The sequence below is a fragment of the Mesoplodon densirostris genome, chromosome 5 (assembly GCF_025265405.1).
Source record: "Mesoplodon densirostris isolate mMesDen1 chromosome 5, mMesDen1 primary haplotype, whole genome shotgun sequence".
Lineage (NCBI taxonomy): Eukaryota > Metazoa > Chordata > Mammalia > Artiodactyla > Ziphiidae > Mesoplodon > Mesoplodon densirostris.
In genome coordinates this window covers 129,639,361-129,659,887 of record NC_082665.1, presented here as the reverse complement: position 1 = coordinate 129,659,887, position 20,527 = coordinate 129,639,361, and the positions used below count along the sequence as shown (strand labels likewise).

Genomic DNA, 20,527 nt, shown 5'->3' with positions numbered 1-20,527 from the left:
TCCATCGTGGCACAGAAGTAATAGACAGACGAATGAAGTCTGAGGAAGGTTTTCCCAGCTGATGGACCAGGGGGTAGTTTTTACAGGATTCTACAAACTCCCAGGTAGTGCAGAGAAAGCAACCAAGAATTTCAAGGTCCTGATAAAGAGTTGGGAGGTGCTGAGGGAACTGCAGGGTTAAAACTGACTTGGTTTCCAGAGCGAGGGGAAGGCAGCTGAGTGCAGATTTCCTACACACAGACAGAACGGCACACCTCTGCAGCCCCTGCCACAGCTTTCCTACTGACCCCGTGGATGCAGTGAGGACAGGCCGGAGGCCCAGAGGTCAAGCCCATGTAAGATATTACTGGAAGCACAGCAAGAGGGGGGATGCCTCGCCTGTACTCAAATGCCATCTTGATTGAGACGGAGAGGAGAACCCTAGAGAGGAGCAGAAATTTGTATAGACTGAATAATTGGTCAAAAGAAAGTGTTCCGGGCTTCCCTGGTGGCACAGTTGTTGAGAGTCCACCTGCCAATGCAGGGGACATGGGTTCGTGCCCCAGTCTGGGAAGATCCCACATGCTGCGGAGCGGCTGGGCCCGTGAGCCATGGCCACTGAGCCTGCGTGTCCAGAGCCTGTGCTCCGCAACGGGAGAGGCCACAACAGTGAGAGGCCCGTGTACCGCAAAAAAAATAAAATAAAAAAAGAAAAGTGTTTCCAGTGAGAAGATACTGAGATACCTTTTTAAAAGGTGAGGTTGTGTGTTTTATACCATGATTGGGAATGGAAGCTGAGAACTAGAAAGAGATCACTTCAGAAAGTAAAGTTACTTTTTTTGCACACCCTAGATTGGGACTGGCCAATTTAGACCTCTGATGCTAGAAAACGTCAAACTATAATACTGTCACAATCCCCACAGAAATTAAAGTTCCTGATCTATAAAACCTGTACTGAATGATTAATGCTATGACTCCTCCTTTTTCTACAGCATTACCTTTAAAGGATAAAAAATATCATGCTATCATTCATGTCTCTCTGTTTACTAACCATATAAAGCAGTGTAAGCAATATACACACACCCTCTACAACTACCTGAAAATTTTTTTAGCTCTCATGTAAATGATCTACGACTTTCTGAATTTTATTGTTAGATATTCTGCCATCTCTTAAAGTTTTTGTTTCACGTGTGAAGCTGCCAGTTCTGAGCAGCAGAAGTCGTCTCTGGACTGTCCTTAGCACCAGGCGAAAGCAGTGCGTCAGAACCCAGGAAGACGGTAAAGAAACAGGATGGAATATACCCAGTGTAGTCAGATGATCAAGGGCTTGAGCTAGACAGCCACCTACAGAGCAAGAGTCACTGTTAACAAAGAAATCTTGGCTGTGAAGTAGACAAATACTGCATGCTTGCTCAAAAATGAATCCCAAGAGTTGCAGAGACTGTGCCTGCGGTTAAGTGCTGTTAGGTAAGTCAAAGAGGGATGTGAGGTTAGAACCAAGACTTTATCCTCATGTCAGACTGACACTGACTGTAGACAAATTCTTCACTTTCATATGTTCCCTGAAAACTCTTCTCCAGAATTTACTCTTGTGGATTATGTCATTTCTTCCTATACCCAAGTATATTCCTTGACTTCACCTCCTCATCTTTGTCTTGAATATCCCCTAAAAGTTTTCCTCGACTCCTCATCAAGAGTAGAGGACCTTTACCCTGTAAAATGTTTGCCTGAGACTCATCTCCCCTTTTCAGTAAACCTCACACAAACTCCAAGGAGCTTGCAGAACTAGGCCTCCGAGGAAAAACAAACACTAAATCTCTGTTATCAATCAGTACAGGCTAAGTTGTGCGGCATAACAAACATCAAAACTTCAGTAATGAACAGAGCAAGGGTTTTTCTCACTGCACATAGAGACTGTGTACCAGTGTGATTCTCCTGGGCTATGACTCCTATGTCAGTAGCTTAGTAATCCAGGCTGCTTTGAACTTATTACCATGACTGCCATGGCAGGGAAGGAGAGAGGGGAGAGTCTCGAATTAGCAATTAAAGGCTTTCATCTGGCCCAAATCCCATTGGCCAGAAGTTGTCTCTCGGTCTTACTCAACTGCAAGGAGGGGAAAAGCATAATCCTTCCATGGACCAGAAGGAATAGGGAACCAGAATGGATAAATACTAAGTCATCAGCACACCTTGCTTGGGCAATGAAAAGTTGATGTGCTGATACTGACTTCTGAGAAGCAAGAAACTGTAACAGTGTTTGTTACCCTAAGTGCTTTTTTTCTTACCTGTTGGCTGATCACTTACTTAATTCCTTCCTCTAAAGGGCCAGCTTTCATTTACTGAGTCCTGAGAATGCCAGTACCCGGAGAAGTGTGTACATGTGTGTGTATATATGTATATACACACACACAAATGAGACTGCAAGCATATCCACAGAAAATATTTAAGTATTTGATTCCTTCTCAATTCCCAATAGTACCCATTATAACAGGGAGATTTAGGATTTTTTTAATCTGTTTTAGTTGTATATGTGAAATTACATTCCAAAGAGATTTGAGGAGTCTGGGAGCATAGCCTTTCCACTAAAGCCATTAATTCTACATGAGTGCTCTCAATCACCAGGGACGATTTTCAGAAAATAAATATACTGAATGGAGAGAGAACGAACAAGAACTAGAGACACCGAAGGTTTCTATCTCTGGGGGGTGATATGACTCTAGCAACACTGCCTGACTCTTGATTCCTAAACATATGTCACCTATACTTAGGTAGAAAGTCCTCCTCTGAAACTGTTGCATCTTCAAAGACAGAAGCAAATCTGTTTTAAGAAGAGACACAAAACTGATGGCAGGACCACTTGGAAAAATATTTATATACTCCCGGTAGGTTTTTGTTGTTCTGTGGGGTTCTGAATTAGCTACGAGCTGTTTTTTACAGAAAGCTCTGTTAAAATGCCCATATGGTATACAACAGTGTAGTTATTCTGCCTTGCTGAATCAACGTCTTAGAGCAAAATATAAACAGTAAGTTTTTTTTAACAAGTTTTGTGTACCATGGGTCATAAAATTCACTAAGCTCTGCCAATGAAATTAGTGTAGAAACATGTAATACGTTTGTCGTGATAAAATATTTTATATAACAAACCTCTTTAAAAGAAGGGGTGAGGGCCTCCCTGGTGGCGCAGTGGTTAAGAGTCCGCCTGCCGATGCAGGGGATACGGGTTCGTGCCCCGGTCTGGGAGGATCCCATATGCCGCGGAGCGGCTGGGCCCGTGAGCCATGGCCGCTGGGCCTGCGCATCCGGAGCCTGTGCTCCGCAACGGGAGAGGCCACAACAGTGAGAGGCCCGCATACCGCAAAAAGAAAAAAAATAAAATAAAAATAAAATAAATAAAAGAAGGGGTGAAAATGAGTTTTGAATAGCTCCATGGACAGTATCAGTAAGTACCTTTGTAAAAAACTGAATAATTGACACTTGTATTTTAGGATTTTTTTAAGGACATGAGTCTGTCAGAATCAAATTGATACACTTGTTCTATAACTATAAATTACAAAGTGATTTATTAAATTATATGGTTAAAGACAATGTCTTGCTTACAAGATCACTTTCATTTTGTTTATATCTATCTCTTTTATTTCAAAGTAGCTGTCAGAATATCACAAGGGAACTGAAAACAGGTCTTTAAATACCTAATCATTTGTCTCTAAGAAAAGCAAAAAAGCACATCATACTCTAAGTTAATGTGCCACAAACCATCCTGGATCGAGTGCTTGCCTATGTTGGGCACAATACCCTGCCTGTTACACACAGTATCTCATTTAATCCCATTGTAACCCTGTGAGAACTGAGACTCAGATATAGTCAATAAACTGCCCAAGGACACTAAATTTTAGAAGCAAAATCTGAACCCTCGTGCTTGTTCTTTTCCTTTTGCTTTGCTGTTTCTGTGCTTTGGGAGGGGGTGGAAGTGCCAGGGACAAAGGAACTGATGGTGAAGGAGCCGTACCTGATCCCGCTCTGCCTTCAGCTTCTTTCAACTATTCAGCATGGTCAGTCTCACATTTCTTTCAGAGCTCACGCTTTGCTGCTTTTCACAGACTCTGGACAAGTTACGACTTTTGTGTCTCTGCTCATGTTTCTTGCACTGTTTCAGGATCGTGGTGTTGCTACACGTAGTGGCGGAGCACTGGTCCTGCCAGCTCAAGTGTAGTACTTGCTTTGAGAGACACAATCCTGGCAGGCTTGGGGGGTGTGGACGGACACAGGTAGGCTCGTAACCCGGCCGTGCACCCTGGAGAGATCACCTCGGTTCCGGTTCCTCGGGCCTAAGTCAGGCATGAATGGGCTGGTGGTAGCCCACTGTGCAAGTTCCTTCTCTGAGAGAACAAAGCACTATCTAGTCATTCCCTCCTTTTGGAACTAAATGACAAGTAATGTCTAAATAACTTCTCTTGACCTTTGTAACGGTTATCTGTGGACTTTGGAAACTGCTTTAATGGTAGCATATTTGAAATGGACCTTGATCTACAAAATAAACATTTGTAGCTGTTAACAACTACTATTTAAGAAACCGAACTTTTCATTTTTGCCCTTCTCCGGACACTGCAAAATGACACGCTTTTATCTTTGTGTAATTCTCAGTGAGCACTAAGATGGTTTTGGTTTTTACATAATTAAGCATTTTAATTGATTCAAAAATTACACTTGCCTCTTGAGAACACTTGGAAAATTTGGAATTCCAACGTATTTAGAAAGGGAAGTTTTATGAAACACAGATAACGGAATTAAATGTGAACTAACTTTCTAAACTCTGAACGTGGGAATACAAAGAAAGACCTCTGAGCTGCCATGGAGCCAGGACCTTACTTGGGTCCAGGACTGTCTTCCGGGTTAAGGTGGCAGGTTTCACATGCTTAGGTACCTGGTTTTTCCTCCTGCCAATTACAAGGGGAATCCCCACTTCATCCCGCCACAGTTATGAATTCCTGGAAAGATCAACCTAGAAGTCTGAAGAGCACTGAAAAGCATCTTTATTATAGCACAGAGGGATAGTGTTCCCGACCACGGCCCTCTGCCATCCAAAAAAGTTGAACAAGCGTGTTTAGTTCACTCTGTTAGGAAAAAGGAGAGAGTGCTGTAATTTAGAAAGATTTCTGTTAAAAAAAAAAAGTCTGAGTCCTTCCTCCTCCCTACCTCCCCTCTTCCTTATGGGACAGAGATTAATTGCTTTTCTACTGTGTGCCAGAGCTGTACTGAGTGCTGTGGACACAAAGATGACTAAAAACCACGTTCTTCGTCCTCAAAGAGTCTGCTATGTAATGGTTCAATAAACACATAAGCAAATAATTCAAATACAATATTACTGTTATCGGGTGTGTTCTAGATACTACTAAGGAGGCCAGAAGAAAGAATGATGAAGTTTTCCTGAGGAAGTGGTCAAGACCAGCTTCAGAATCATGGTGGATTTTCCAGCTAATACTTCATTCTCCAGTGGTGTCGGATAAATGAGGTGTAACTATATTTGGAAAGATTACTAGCTTGGGATTTACCATGGTCATTCCTCTGGGATTTTAGTCTGTTAGTCTTTGCTAGAGAAGAAAAATAAAATTAAGAGTTATTTCAGGCTCTAGATGGGTCAATTTGTAAATTTTGTAGGAAGCAACTTGAATTCCTCAGAAGAAATTCCTTTTTATAAATTGAAGATATTGTTGGATATTCTTTATACTATAACCATAGAACCACTTTATATAAAATCATCTATTTGAGCATTAAGCAAGGGTAATACAGAGAACCATCTGTATCACTTTATGTAATTTAAAATTTTTAATAATTTTTATACAAACTTTTATTTCATATATAGTAGATACTTATTCTCTGAGGATAATTCCATGAAAAGGCTCCTTAAAGTGCAATCACTGAAAACTAGGATAAAACAGAGTAAATTGTGAAAAAATAAACCAAAGAATAGAAAAATAACCTGATTTTAACTCAGTTAAGAAAATCTCTACTACAACTGAAACAGTGTTCTAATTAGAAGGATACTGAAAATTGAGTGTTTTATTGGCATGATTTTTTGTATGCCTGACAACACATTATTAACTTTTTTACTGCATATTTGGTTTTTACAGTATAATAAACACATCATTTTTACAAAAAATATTAAGGTGCTTCATCAGTTTTTCCAAGGGCCTCTCTCAGTCCTCTGACAGTCAAGTCACTCGTCAGAACTATTCTGTTGTCATCCTTGTTGGCTTTCCCGTTTATTGGTGGTTTGGAATGTGATCTCAGCAGTTCTTCATCATTTTAATTCATTTCATGAAATCTAAATAATTTCCAGTTTCACTTTATAGTCTAATTGAACTTGCCTTGTATTTGTTGAGAAACCAGTCTTTGACAGGATGAGCATACAGATAGACACTGGTATTAAACAGAAATAATGTTTGTGTTAGGACTAATTTTGTCAGTGGTCACTTCATTAGGATTTTCATTTTGTTATGGCTTTTGTTTCCCTATGTATTTTTTCGTATTTTTTAATTGTAGGAACTGGTATGGTATATTTCTTAACACCTAACAGAACATTTCATTTAATCTCTTTTAATTATTTTTATCATTATGTATGGAACTCACTTTATAAAAATTATAATCCTAACACAGAAACCAGCTAGATTATGAAAAAAGATGATGATGGTGGTGACAGCTGACATTTGTGAAGCTCCTACTCTGCGCAGGCGCTCTACATGGCAGTATATAGAGTAATCCTTCCCACAACCCAGCAAGGTTAGTGTCAATCATCCTGACTTCATGGAGAAGGGAACTGAGGAAATTCACACAGGTGGGGAGTGTCTTAACAGTTTAAGACAAGCCATTCTAGTTCTCACGTTTGTGCTCTGCAATACAATGTCTTTCCTTGGTGTAAAGAAGCATCCACTTCAGAGTTTAAATACAGTTTTTGGTGCATATAATATGAAATTCATAAAAACTTGATCAGTCCACAGTTGTAGGAATACATTTCTAGATTTTTATATACTTTGTCTATTAAGAAACTGGTAAAAATGTTTCTTGCTCCTGTTTGTTATTGAGAGAGATTCCACAAATACATACTCCTGTCTCAGCCGATTCAAGATTCAAAAGGGAAGGAAAGATGTGGAATTAATGAAATTAGCTTTCTAAAACAAACCTCATAAAATATAGTAGTGTTTTAAAAAACTAACTGACCTCATGAAGTAAATCTAATACTAACAGCTTATTATTATAAAAGTGTCTATTTAATGGAACTTGTGATTGCCACTGGAATTGCAGTTATTTTACAATGTGTATTTTTCTATAACCCATTACTCTAGAATTACAAGATTCAGCTTTGATATATTCATGAGTTGAAGGAGGAAATACAGATATTTTACTCTTTTATAACTGCAGAATCTGGAATTTCAGATGGTAAATTTTCAGTTGTTTGAAAGTTTTATTTCTCATTCAAAGAGCAGCTTTGATCATGGCCTTTGGTCAAAGATGCTGTTTTTATTGTTTAAAAAAAAAAAGACTCTTCAACATCAAACAGTAGAGGAGGAAGCAGTCTAAAATTAGCCTGTTAGGTCAGGCACATAGAACTCTGTGGTCCCAGGAATAACGGCATTCCTAGAAAAATGCCTCTTAAGATGAGTAAAACTTCAGAAGTTATTGCTTTATTGCCTTGGTTTTTTAAAAAACTGTTGTCCTCTAGCATGAATAACCAAATAATGATACATTTCACAGATAGAGCCATAAGGTGTCACTGAGCTTTCAGGCTTAGATCTTTTGGTTTCTTACACTCTCTCCTAAGAAAAATAATGGGATTACGCCCTTGAAAGCTGTCCGATTCCTGTGAATTATCGGTTCATGTACATACCATCTTAGTTTTGGTGTAACATGTCCCCAGAGACTGGCGCTATGGTTGTTTCTCCAGCGCCATGAGCTACCAGACCTGCTGAGGCGTTGAGCATCCTTCTGGCATATGGTCTTAGAAATGGGGGAACTTCCATGCTGAAGCCAGCCATCCAGCCATCAGGTCTGGTTTTCTGCTCTGAATGCAGTCTGTCTTGCATTAGAGGCAGGCATTAAGGTCCCTTGAGTTGCCTACTTGGGTAGCAATGTACAGAAGGGAGAAATTCCACTTTCATTGCATCCAGTGATCTTTTTACAAAGCATGAGGACCGATCTTTTTCAATTCTAGCCTAGTTAGTGTAATTGCAGCTATAGTCGTATTTATTTAGGCTCCCAATCCCTAAATCAACCTTCTACACTGGGAATTTCAGATTAATTTTAGGTTAACGTTATATCACCTTAAAGAAAATCCTTTCATTTTTTTGCAAGAGGTTTACTGCCACAACAGGTGTCATAAGAAACCACTACAAATCTAAGCCAAAATGGGAAAGAAAAAAACTCCATCTTCACTGGACACACAGATTTGGGCAAATCTACCACCACTGGCCATCTGATCTACAAATGTGATGGGACTGACGAAAGAACTATTGAAAATTTTGAGAACCAGGCTGTTGGAGATGGGAAAGGTCTCTTTCAAGTATGTTTGGGTCTTGGATAAACTGAGAGCTGAATACGAGTGTAGCATGACCACCGATATCTCCCTGTGGAAATTCAAGACCAGCAAGTGTGATGTGACCATCACTGATGCCTCAGGACACAGAGACTATCGAAAACATGATGGCAGGCACATCTCAGGCTGACTGTGCTGTTCTGATTGCTGATGCAGGCACTGGTGAATCTGAAGCAGGTGAATGGGCAGACCTGTGAGCATGCTCCTCTGGCTTACACACTGGGTATGAAACAACTAGTTGTTAGTGTTAACAAAATGGATTCCACTGAGCCAGCCTGCAGCCAGAAGAAAAACAAGGAAATCATTAAGGAAGTCAGCACCTACATTAAGAAAACAGGCTCCAACCCTGACACAGCAGCATTTGTGCCACATTCTGATTGGAATGGTGACAACATGCTAGAGCCAACTGCTAACATGCCTTGGTTCAAGGGATGGGAACACACTGGTAAAGACAGGAATGCCAGTGGGACCACACTCCTTGAAGCTCTGGACTGCATCCTGCCAACAACACATCCAACTGACATGCCCTGCATCTGCCCCTCCAGGACGTCTACAAAATTGGTGGCAAAGGTGGTACTGTCCCCATGGAGGCTTGTGCTTTCAAATCCAGTGTGGTGGCCACTTTTGCTCCAGCCAACTTTGCAACTGAAACAAAGTCTGCTGAAATGCACCATGAAGCTTTGAGTGAAGCTCTTCCTGGGGACAACGTGGGCTTCAATGTCAAGAACTTGTCTGGCAAAGATGTTCATCACGGCAACAGCAACATGGCTGTTAACAGCAAAAGAACCCACAAATGGAAGCAGGTGGCTTCATGGCTCAGGGAATTATCCTGAGCCATGCAGGGCCAATCAGTGCTGGCCATGCATCTGTGCACAACTGTCACACAGCTCACCCCGCTTGCAAGTTCACTGAGCTGAAGGAGAAGCTTGATCGCCATTCAGGGAAGAAGCTGGAAGATGGCCCTAAATCCTGGAAATCTGGTGATGCTGCTATGGTTGATATGGTTCCTGGCAAGCCCATGTGTGTTGACAGCTTCTCTAAATACCCTCCTCTGGGTCATTTTGCTGTTTGTAACATGTGACAAACAGTTGCTGTGGGTGTCATCAAAGCAGTGGACAAGAAGGCAGCTGGAGCTGGCAAGGTCACCAAGTCTGCCCAGAAAGCTCAGAAGGCTAAGTGAATATTACCCCTAATACTTGCCACCCTAGTCTTAATCAGTGGTGGAAGAACGGTCTCAGAGCTGTTTCTCTCAACTGGCCATTTAAGTTTAACAGTAAAAGAGTGGTTAATGATTATAGTTCACCATTAAGCTTTCAGAAGAAAAGGAGAGTGTTTTGTGGACCATTTGTTTGTGAATGTGGCCGTTTTAAGTTGTTACTTTTTTAAATCAGTACTTTTTAATGGAAACAACCTGACCAAAAATCTGTCATAGAATTTTGAGACCCATTAAAACAAAAAGTTTAATGAGGAAAACAATCCTCCCAAATCTCTTAGATATTTTATATCTGTTGCCTCTTTAGATACTAATAGCATCATGTAGGAAGTGGAAAATACAAGCTCTTTCCATTGTTAATTACCATTTTAGACCTGTGAAAATTTCTCAAAAGCTCTATCAACTCAGCCCCCAGAACACGTTTCTGCTCTCTTCCATGTTTTGTTTCCTCATCTTTTTTTTTTTTAACCAAAAGCAGGGTTTTTTTTACTTTTACTTTTTAAATTTTTTTATTGAAGTATAGTTGATTTACAATGTTGTGTTAATTTCTGCTCTACAGCAAAGTGATTCAATTATACATATATATATATATACATTCTTTTTCATATTCTTTTCACTATGGTTTATCACAGGATATTGAATATAGTTCCCTGTGCTGTACAGTAGGACCTTGTTGTTTTTCCATCCTGTATATAATAGTTTGCATCTACTAACCCCAAACTCCCAGTCCATCCCTCCCCCAACCCCCACCCCTGGCAACCACAAGTCTGTTCTCTATGTTCATGATTCAGTTTCAGTTTCATAGATAGGTTCATTTGTGTCATATTTTAGATTCCACATATAAGTGATATCATATAGTATTTGTCTGACTTACTTCACTTAGTATGATAATCTCTAGGTCCATCCATGTTGCTGCAAATGGCATTATTTCATTCTTTTTTATGGCTAGGTAATATTCCATTGTATATATGTACCACATCTTCTTTATCCATTCATCTATTGATGGACATTTCAGTCGTTTCCATGTCTTGCCTATTGTGAATGGTGCTGCTATGAACATAGGGGTGCATGTATCTTCTTGAATTATAGTTTTTTCTGGATATATGCCCAGGAATGGGATTGCTGGATCATATGGTAACTCTATTTTTAGTTTTCAAAAAGCAGGGTTTGTTTTGTTTTGCTTTTGCTTTGTTTCAGTGAACCTAATGACCCTGCATCGTTAATTTTTTCTCTTAACCTGTCTACATTCTTTGTACAACTTTTTGTCTTTTCACAGCTCTACATTACTTTCCTGCCAGATTTCCTTTCCTGTCTTTGTCCTAAGTTTGTCCCTGTCCTGAATCGCTGTCAAGGCCTTTCCTGTGGCACTCACTCCAGTGAGGCTGTGCTCACCCTGAGGGCAGTGGGCACCTGGCCCTACTACCCAGCAGCTAATCATCAACCCCCAAAATGTGGAAATGGATTGGCTATAGACAATAGTGTTCACTTAGATGATTAAAGAAACGGACTAAATTTAAAACAAAGTAAACCCCACACGGGAATCTAGGAACAGAATGCCCTGGTTTTTTATATGCAGCCTTTCTATATAAAGTATTCCAGGAAATAGGACAGAATCAAATTCATGATAGTTAAAAGCTTTCTAAATAAATGTTTACTATATTTTCATAGGAAGGGTGTGAAAGGAAGAATGGATAGGTGTGCTCTGTGATATGGTGAGAAAACAAGGAGCTGTGAGGACGGCATTTTGATATTTAAGGACCGGGTTGTGGAATGAGGAAATCCTAAGCTCCACCAGTGGTGGAGGTGGAGCTACTGGATTCATTTGAATATAGAGAGAAAAGATGTTGTTGAGTTCTGGAAATGGGAAGAAAAAGAGGTGAAGACAACCAGAGAACGCCTCCAGTGGAAGATGCCAGGAGGAAGATGAACAGGCAAACAAAAACTTCCTGAGCGTAACTTTCTCATAAAAGGGAAGAGAGGAGAAGTGAAAGCAGAAAAGAAGAATCAATGTGGCGGGCTTCCCTGGTGGCGCAGTGGTTGAGAGTCCGCCTGCCGAGGCAGGGGAAACGGGTTCGTGCCCCGGTCCGGGAAGATCCCACATGCCGCGGAGCAGCTGGGCCCGTGAGCCATGGCTGCGGAGCCTGTGCTCTGCAACGGGAGGGGCCACAACAGTGAGAGGCCCGCGTACAGCAAAAAAAAAAAAAAAAAAAAAGAATCAATGTGGCTATTGCTTATAAAATTTTAAGTTTTCAAAAGATGTACTAGTTATTAAATGAGAGTGTCACTAGCACTTTTTCTATGTGATGAAATCTACAACCAGTTATGAACATATCTTTAATGAATGGTGTTTTAAGATGTTAAATACCTATACCTTACATACAGTATTATGGATATTTTATATTTTTCATTCAATGTCACTGATTTGTTGTCAGATTTTCTCAATTACCCATATTCTCAAAGTAGCAAGTTTTCTGCTAAGGCAACTATGTCACTGTTATTTAATTACCTACTTATCCATAAAATAAGAGCTGTTTTCCATTTAACTGGGTATGAGAGAATGAGGCCAACAGCAGAAGAGAAGTGCTCTGGAAACACACTGGGGAGAGGAGGCAATTGCTTGTTGCAACTACATGCAACAAGCCTGTGACTGTAACACTGATATGGTCGTTCACATAGAACTGGAGGCGAATTGAGAACAAGTAGAGAATCAAACTTCTGAATAATAACAGACATGGTTTTGAGAGGCATGAGGGAACTTTCTGGCATGGTGATAATGTCCAGAACTTTGGTCTGATTGATGATCACATGGGTTTATTCCTATCTTAACAGTCACTGAGCTGTATGATGTATAAATAAAACTTAACGTTTACACATTTTGCTCTATGTAAGTTACATCTTACTTTTCTAAAGGTGGGGGGAAAGCTCACCTGAATTCTAATGGGTACTTCAGACTAAGATATTATTTTAGTTTTTATTATTTCTACCGGATATACACTGAGTATCATCTTTGAACTCTTCTTTAAAGGGATACCCTAGGAAGAAAAACTAGCCAATATATTTCATTTATAACTGTCATGAGCTGAAATTTCCCAACACTAACCTCTGTTTCAGATTCCCACTGTTGCTTCTGCACTATTAGTTGGTGTCAGCAGGGGGTTAACAGCACTCAATTTAACCTTGCTATTTGTACTCTGTTTTGATTTTTTTCTTTTTTTCCTAATTTAACTTCCTTACATAGTTTCCCCCATTTTAAAGATCGTGCATGCACCATGGGGTCTGTACACTGAACGACCGTAGTGCAGATAAGCACACAATAAAAGCACATTTAAAGGTAATGTGGAGCTACAAGACCTTTCTTTTTTTCTGGGAGCAAAGAGGTATTGCTGTGAAATCACTGGAACAGGAGAAAAATTGAGCAAGTCTACTCATGCTGTTATTTTTCTGAGAAGATTACAGACCTGTCTAAAATACGCATGACTCAGACAGGTATAGATTAATTATAGGTTATATGTCCAGACAGAGGGGCATCTCTGTGACTGTCCTACCTGCAGCTCGCCATGCACACAGGCTTCTCAGCCGAAGCACTTCCTCTCTTCCCCCCACTTTAAAATTCTAGAACCTGTTGTGCCTGGGGCCAAATCCACTACTGTTCTCCCAATTCCCTCTCCTTCCCCTCTTGCCTGACCTGCCCCCCTTCCTTGTCCCTTCAATCCTATCAATGTTGACCCCTTCTGATTCAAAACACAGCCTCCAGCAGCAGAATGGGGGAGAACAGGAGAACTGAAGAGGGCGGTGCTGAAACCCCAGATCTGTCCTTTCCCCCTCCAGAATCCTGGTGAACTTAAACATTCACCACTCTTATGAATGGTCTTTTTTCTTTTAACTTTATTTATTTATTTTTACTGAAGTATAGTTGATGTACAATATGATATAAGTTACTGGTGTACAATATAGTGATTCACAGTTTTTAAAGGTTATGCTCCATTTACAGTTATTATAAAATATTGGTTATATTCCCTGTGTTGTATATATCCTTGTAGCTTATTTTATATCTAATAATTTGTACCTCTTACTCCCCATTGCTCTATTACCCCTTCCCACTTCTCTCTCCCCCTGCTGGTAATCCCTAGTTTGTTCTCTGTTATCTGTGAGTCTGCTTCTTTTTTATTGTATTCACTAGTTTGTGGTATTTTTTAGATTCCACGTATAAGTGATATCACACAGTTTTTGTCTTTGTCTGACTTACTTCACTTAGTATGATAATCTCTAGGTCCATCCGTGTTGCTGCAAATGGCATTATTTCATTCTTTTCTATGACTGAGTAATAATTCCACTGTACATATATACCACATCTTCTTCTTCCATTTATCTATTGATGAACATTTAGGTTGCTTCTATATCTTGCCTATTGTAAATAGTGCTGCTATGAACACTGTGGGTGCATGTCTCTTTCTGAATTACTGTTTTTGTTTTTGGTTTGTTTTGGATATATACCCAGGAGTGGAATTACTGGGTCATATGGTAGTTCTATTTTTAGTTTTTTGAGGAACCTCCCTACTGTTTTCCACAGTGGCTGCACCAATTTACATTCCCACCAACAGTGCACAAGGGTTCTTTTTTCTCCACAATCTCACCAACATTTATTTGTGTTCTTTTTGATAATAGTCATTCTGACAGCTGTGAGGTGATATCTCCTTGTGGCTTTGATTTGCATCTCCCTGGTGATTAAGGATGTAGAGCATCTTTTCATATGGCCTGTTGACCACCTGCATTTCTTCTTTGGAAAAATGTCTATTAAGTTCTTCTGCCTATTTGTTAATCAGGTTGTTTGTTTTTCTGATGTTGAGCTGTGTGAGCTGTTTGTATGTGTTAGATATTAATCCCTTATCGGTAGTATCTTATGAATGGCTGTTGTTTTTCTCTGAGTGTGTACTGAGTAAAACACCAGATTGGCGGAAATGGCTCAAATTCTGGCAATCCCATAAGAGACTCTCCCTTGGAGTTTAAACAGGAAGGAGAGCCCAGCTTCCCTGTCCTCAGCCCGCAATTCCCTTCATTTCCGACCCCCCCACCCTTTGGACAATTCCAGCACATTCCTCTCCTAGTCTGGGGACTGAGCTTCCACTCGTTTCATCTTCATGTGCTGGGCGCCAGGCACCAAAGTGAAAACAACAACAAAAACACGTCCAGTGACTTGGAGGTGAGGGAGACCCAGATCTCAGGGCAACATGCATTCCAGTTATCCCAAGCAGTGATCCTGAAAGCACTTCTCCACAGATGCATTGCTTTGGTAATTTGGGAGTATAATAATTCAGGGACTATTCTACTATAATATTGTAATAGTCTACTACTGCACTGTGTGATATATATTCTGGTTTATACCTGTTGTCCTGGCATATTTATTTTTAGTAACAGCATCCCCTTTCACTCCCCAAAAGTTTGGCAGATAAATTATATGTTCACTCGAGTCATAACAAAATGGACCTCTCAGGGGAATTTGGGATTGTTTAACAAAAACCCAAAATATAAGCAAATGACATTAAGTATTTCAAAGTCAATGTGGTAATAGTTATGTTTGAAAGTATTACAAATGCAAATGTTCATTAAATGTTCTTCAAAACAAAACAAAAAACTCTTTGGAAAGAGGACTGTCATTACTATGATGTAATTTGTACATGATGCCTACAGCACTGCTATATAATTAATGTAGAATAATCACCTAGTATTTAAAACATTAAGTCAGATGGCATAAAATCTTCATAAAAGAATAAACATTTCAATTGGGAACTTTTCAGCTTTAATAATAAAATTAAATGTTTAAATTTTTCTTGTTGCCAGTTCTTTATAATTAAAGGTAGCCAATCATGGACCGTCAAGAGTACTGACTTTAAAATTTGACAAATGTTTTACATTTATCTTTCTTTTTACCTTTGTAAAAGACATTGCCTCCTATAAATTATACTGCATATTTAAATGTATAGGTATGAATCTGGATTAGTAAAACATGCTTTAGTAAGAAAACAGTTTGTTTTCTGATTTAATACTAATCAACCATTGTTAATGTGCTATAAAATACTACTTAAGAGAGATACCGATTCCAATTAATAAAGTTAATGGCCTCAGTTGTCTCATCTTGCCTTAGTCTAGGACATTAAGCATGCAGAACCCATAATTTAATTACCACCTGTTAATATTGGCTCTAAGTTCATTCCTCTCCTTTCAGGATGTAACTCAGAAATGAGCCAGTTAAAAACCATTATTTTCCTTCTCAAAACACCAGACTGCTAACTACACCCACAGGATACTGATCACAGATTTGCTGGGACTTTCAAGATGGAATTTGCTGCCTCTTGCCTTTAGGGATTGCTAAATAAAATTATTATGTTTGTCCGTTTGTTGTTCTAATTGTTTAAATCTCTAGATTCTATAAAGAGACTCTATTTTCTTCCTTTAATATATTTATATACCTTTAAAACCATTCAAGACGTGGAGAGTTATGTCTTTCTATAATAATAAAGGGCAAAAATAAAAAGAAATCTACACCCTTATTCCTATTTGGACATCATGAGATGTGAAAAAACATCATAGGATGTGGCACAGAAAGAGGGTTACCTTATTATGAAAACCCATTGATATGCACTGGAGAAACATACCATTCATTTACAGGAATTTATTAGAAACTTTGTCCCCTGTACCCTCCTGATCTATGTACATTCCACTGAAATCTAATTTTATCACTTCACCCAAGGGAATCAAACTCTGGGAAATTAATTTGTGCTAACCAAACTCACAAGAGATTGATTTACAGACGAGTAAATCACTTTTTAATTTGCCATGAGAAAGCGATCTGATCCAAGAACCAGAAAAACTCATCTGATGTTTCTGAGTTCCCGCTACTCTCAGATGAGGCACTACAGTGAATACAGAGGTGAAAAGCACTTGGTCTTTGAACAGGTTCATAACCTGGTGAGAGGTCTTGGACAACGACACACACAAGTCAGATGACAGGAACTGCGTGAGTGACCTGCAGTGGTTCAATGTAGAGAGGAAGCCTCCTTCTTTCTGCTACGTAGACTCTGAAAGTTAGGAAGCCAAATTATACTGCAAATGGATTTTTGGTGGATGCATTTTAAAGTAACACATGTCTCTCAAGCCATTATTGGTTAATAAATTACCTTTCCCTTTTCTCTGCATGTTTGTGTATAAAGAACCGTGACCATATGTCTATAATTACGGCATCTTTGCTCTTGGATATGTTTCAGACACTCTGCAAATGTTTTTAAACTATAACATATCCAGATCCACGAAAAGCCCCTTCTTACTCTGGTTGTTATTACAACATCTATCTCTCTACTTTTGTGCTCTAGAGTCACCACTAACTTGTAGGTTGATTCTAAAGTTAGTGCATAAGGCAAAAATTATATGTAGTCAGAGTACTCTTAAAAATTCCATAAACAGCCTATAAGTTAGAGTATAAGTGGGTTTCTTAAAATATTCAGTAAAATATATATAATGTTTAGTAAAACATGATATAATAAGGAATACATAATCCAAAAGTAATTTACTTGCAGTATTTTAATATAAAGTATTTAATATAAAAGAACTTATATAAATTAAAGGTATGTATTGTGCATGTCCTCTGTCATAACACCCACATTTGTAGATTTCTTCCATTGGATAAATTTCAGGTGGGCCGCTACCTAACAATATGTATTGAGATACTTGTCTTTTACATCACAAGACAGATTGGGATGCTTCTGAAAAACTTTCCTGTAGCCAGTCTATTTTAGACATTTTATGTGGATTCTTATTAGCTTCAGTCTCAGGCATCTCTCCTAGATGTGGATGTTAGTCATGCTTTTCTCTAATTACTATATCCACCCAAACATACCATGCAACCGGCTGGCACTGAGCCCATGCCCTGTCTCTGACGGTGAGCAGCTAACTAGCCTACAAGGAAATTAAACCCCTGACCTTGATGTGATTTGCACTGCACTCCATCAGCTAGGCCTTGGTGCCCATGTGCCTGGAATGACAACATCGTTTCACTTAGCAAGCACACCAGAAGCACCAGTAGCTGTGTATGTATGCTTCAGCTGGCATCCAAAGTATGTTAGTACGTGACTTTGCTCGCTATCGTGTAATTTTAGGTAATCATTAGTGATAGTTTATGGTACTAACTGTTGCCTGATTATTTTCACAGTGAGATCAATATTATTTCTACCTTTAGGAGACCAGAGTTTGAAGGATGTGCAAAAGCCTTGATGTGAAAGAAACCAGGAGGACGGTTTCCACATCTACTAGATCAGTCAGTGGTCAGTTTACCTATTAGACCCTCGCCATTATGTGGAATACTGGGAGGACTTGGTGAAAGATGGTTTTTAGAATCTGAAATTGAAAGTGTGCAGAGCTCGGGCTCTGGAATACAACAGGTGTGTGTCAATTTCACCTGCCCAACTTACTGGCAGTTCCTTATCTCAGTTCCTTATCTCCCTTCTGGTTTTTGAGACAATTAAATGAAATAACAGATAAAGTGTTTAGCATAGTGCCTGGTATATAATTAGAGCTTAATAAATAGCTTAATAAATATTACTTGTTTTTTTCATCTTAATAGCGATATTTGAAATTTCAAGTTTTCAACAACTTTAACCTATCTCTTGTACGTGTACCTGTATCAGATGAAAACCTGTAGTTAATTTCATTTTTTTCCCTAGAAACAACTACATGTATATAACTACATTTATGCTAATGAGGACACAATAGTCATTACCAACTCCCAACACCTATTTTTAGTGTCTTAAAGTTAGTTATTCCTCCCATATTTTCTTAATCTGCTATAATGTGAGATTTATGGCTACAGCTGAGAAATATTTAAAAGCAGAACAGGAACCGCACAAGTTTCTTAAAATAAGAACACAAAGTGAGCTCAGGCACATGATGTTTATATACCTATCTAAAAAGGAAATTTAGTCAGTAAGCAGAATATACTCAAAGCTAACCACAAATGAGGAGTAAAAGAGTACCACAGTTTACTTTAAAATTATACACATCTTACTTTCATTAGTGTATACAGGAATTTTGTAAAAAAATTATTTTTCTTTAAATTTCAAAGCTAGGGGCTTCCCTGGTGGCGCAGTGGTTGAGAGTCCGCCTGCCGATGCAGGGGACACGGGTTCGTGCCCCAGTCCGGGAAGATCTCACATGCCGCGGAGCGGCTGGGCCTGTGAGCCATGGCCGCTGAGCCTGCGCGTCTGGAGCCTGTGCTCCGCAATGGGAGAGAGGCCACAACAGTGAGAGGCCTGCGTACCGCAAAAAAAAAAAAAATAATAAATAAAAATAAATAAATTTCAAAGCTATGTGTCCCCCACCTGAATAATTCTAATTCTACTGTGGTATTGATTATACTCTATGACTAAAGCTGAATATGAGGTGTGTTCTGTCCTTCGCAACCTTAATAGAATGTATGCTATGTAACCAAACCCTATCTTCTGCAGGGACCAGCAAGTCAAGCTCATGTTTCTCAAAATACGTCAGCTGTCAGCAGCAAAATGTTTTCAGGCAGCTCTCAATTTTTTTATGCATATGTAATAAATGTATTTACTTAAGATTTTTTACAGTGTGTTGATTAAAAAATTCAGTAAGAAAATTAGTATAGACAACCGGCTAAAGTTGTGGAAACTGCACAAAACAAAGGTGGATATGTGATGATATTTTAACTTAAAATATTATTTGTCTTGACGGACTTATATTTTACTTAAGAGAAGAATAACATTAATACTAATCTTGTTTGACAAATCTCTGACTCCCGTTATTACATTTTTAGAAGCAGTCATTTGCTAATATTTGTGCAAACTCTGCTGTGGTCTATAGACGTGTCAGATACTGAAGTGTTTCTTTAAAATTAGTGCTGCTATATTTGTATTTATATCTTCAGGAGAAGGGCGCCCTTTCAAAATCCCTTTGCTGTACACCTGAAACTAACACAATATTGTTAATCAACTATATTCCAATATAGAATTAAGTTTTTCTAAAAAGTATATTGATACTGTTTCATCAAGAGATTGAATGTCTGGGGAATCAGCAAGCACTGGAGATTTTTAAATGTAAATTATAAAGTAGCTCTTCACACCTGAAGAAACACTCCACAGAGATTCCCCTTTGTTTCTTCAAGACTGTGTACCGATTGAGTTCTAACTACATCTCAGGCATGGTGCTAAACCCTGGGTACAGAGGGGTAAACAAATGGACATGGTTCCTACCCTCCTGACTCACTCAGCTAATGGGAGAGACAGGAGACAACTAAATACACCTCTCTGAGGAGGTGACATTTCCGTTGAAAATCTGAGAGGGGTAAGGGCAGGTTAGGTGCAAGTAGAAGGAAAATGTGCAGAGACCAGGGGCCGAAGGGAATATGGTCTGTTACATAAACTCAAAGTAACCGCACGCAGGGGGGCCTGCTGAGGGAGGGGATGAGCAGGAATCCCCGCCAGGAAGTGTCGCTTGACAATAAATTAATTCCCAGCAAAAATGGACAACCTGGAAGAAATGGACACATTCTTCAAAATGCACAACCTTCCAAGACTGAACCAGAAGAAATAGAAAATATGAACTGACCAATCACAAGCACTGAAATTGAAAATGTGATTAAACATCTTCCAACAAACAAAAGCCCAGGACCAGATGGCTTCACAGACGAATTCTATCAAACATTTAGAGAAGAGCTAACACCTATCCTTCTCAAACTCTTC

The 20,527-nt window shown here is 39.2% G+C and overlaps 1 protein-coding gene and 1 pseudogene across 2 annotated transcripts in view; one reads left to right on the top strand and one right to left on the bottom strand.

The window, feature by feature from the left end:
• The window catches only part of LOC132490817 (ubiquitin-conjugating enzyme E2 E2), a 350,790-nt gene that overhangs the window by 220,501 nt on the left and 109,762 nt on the right, over positions 1-20,527 (bottom strand). The window lies entirely within an intron of this gene.
• LOC132491299 (elongation factor 1-alpha 1-like) lies at positions 8,499-9,765 on the top strand (annotated as a pseudogene).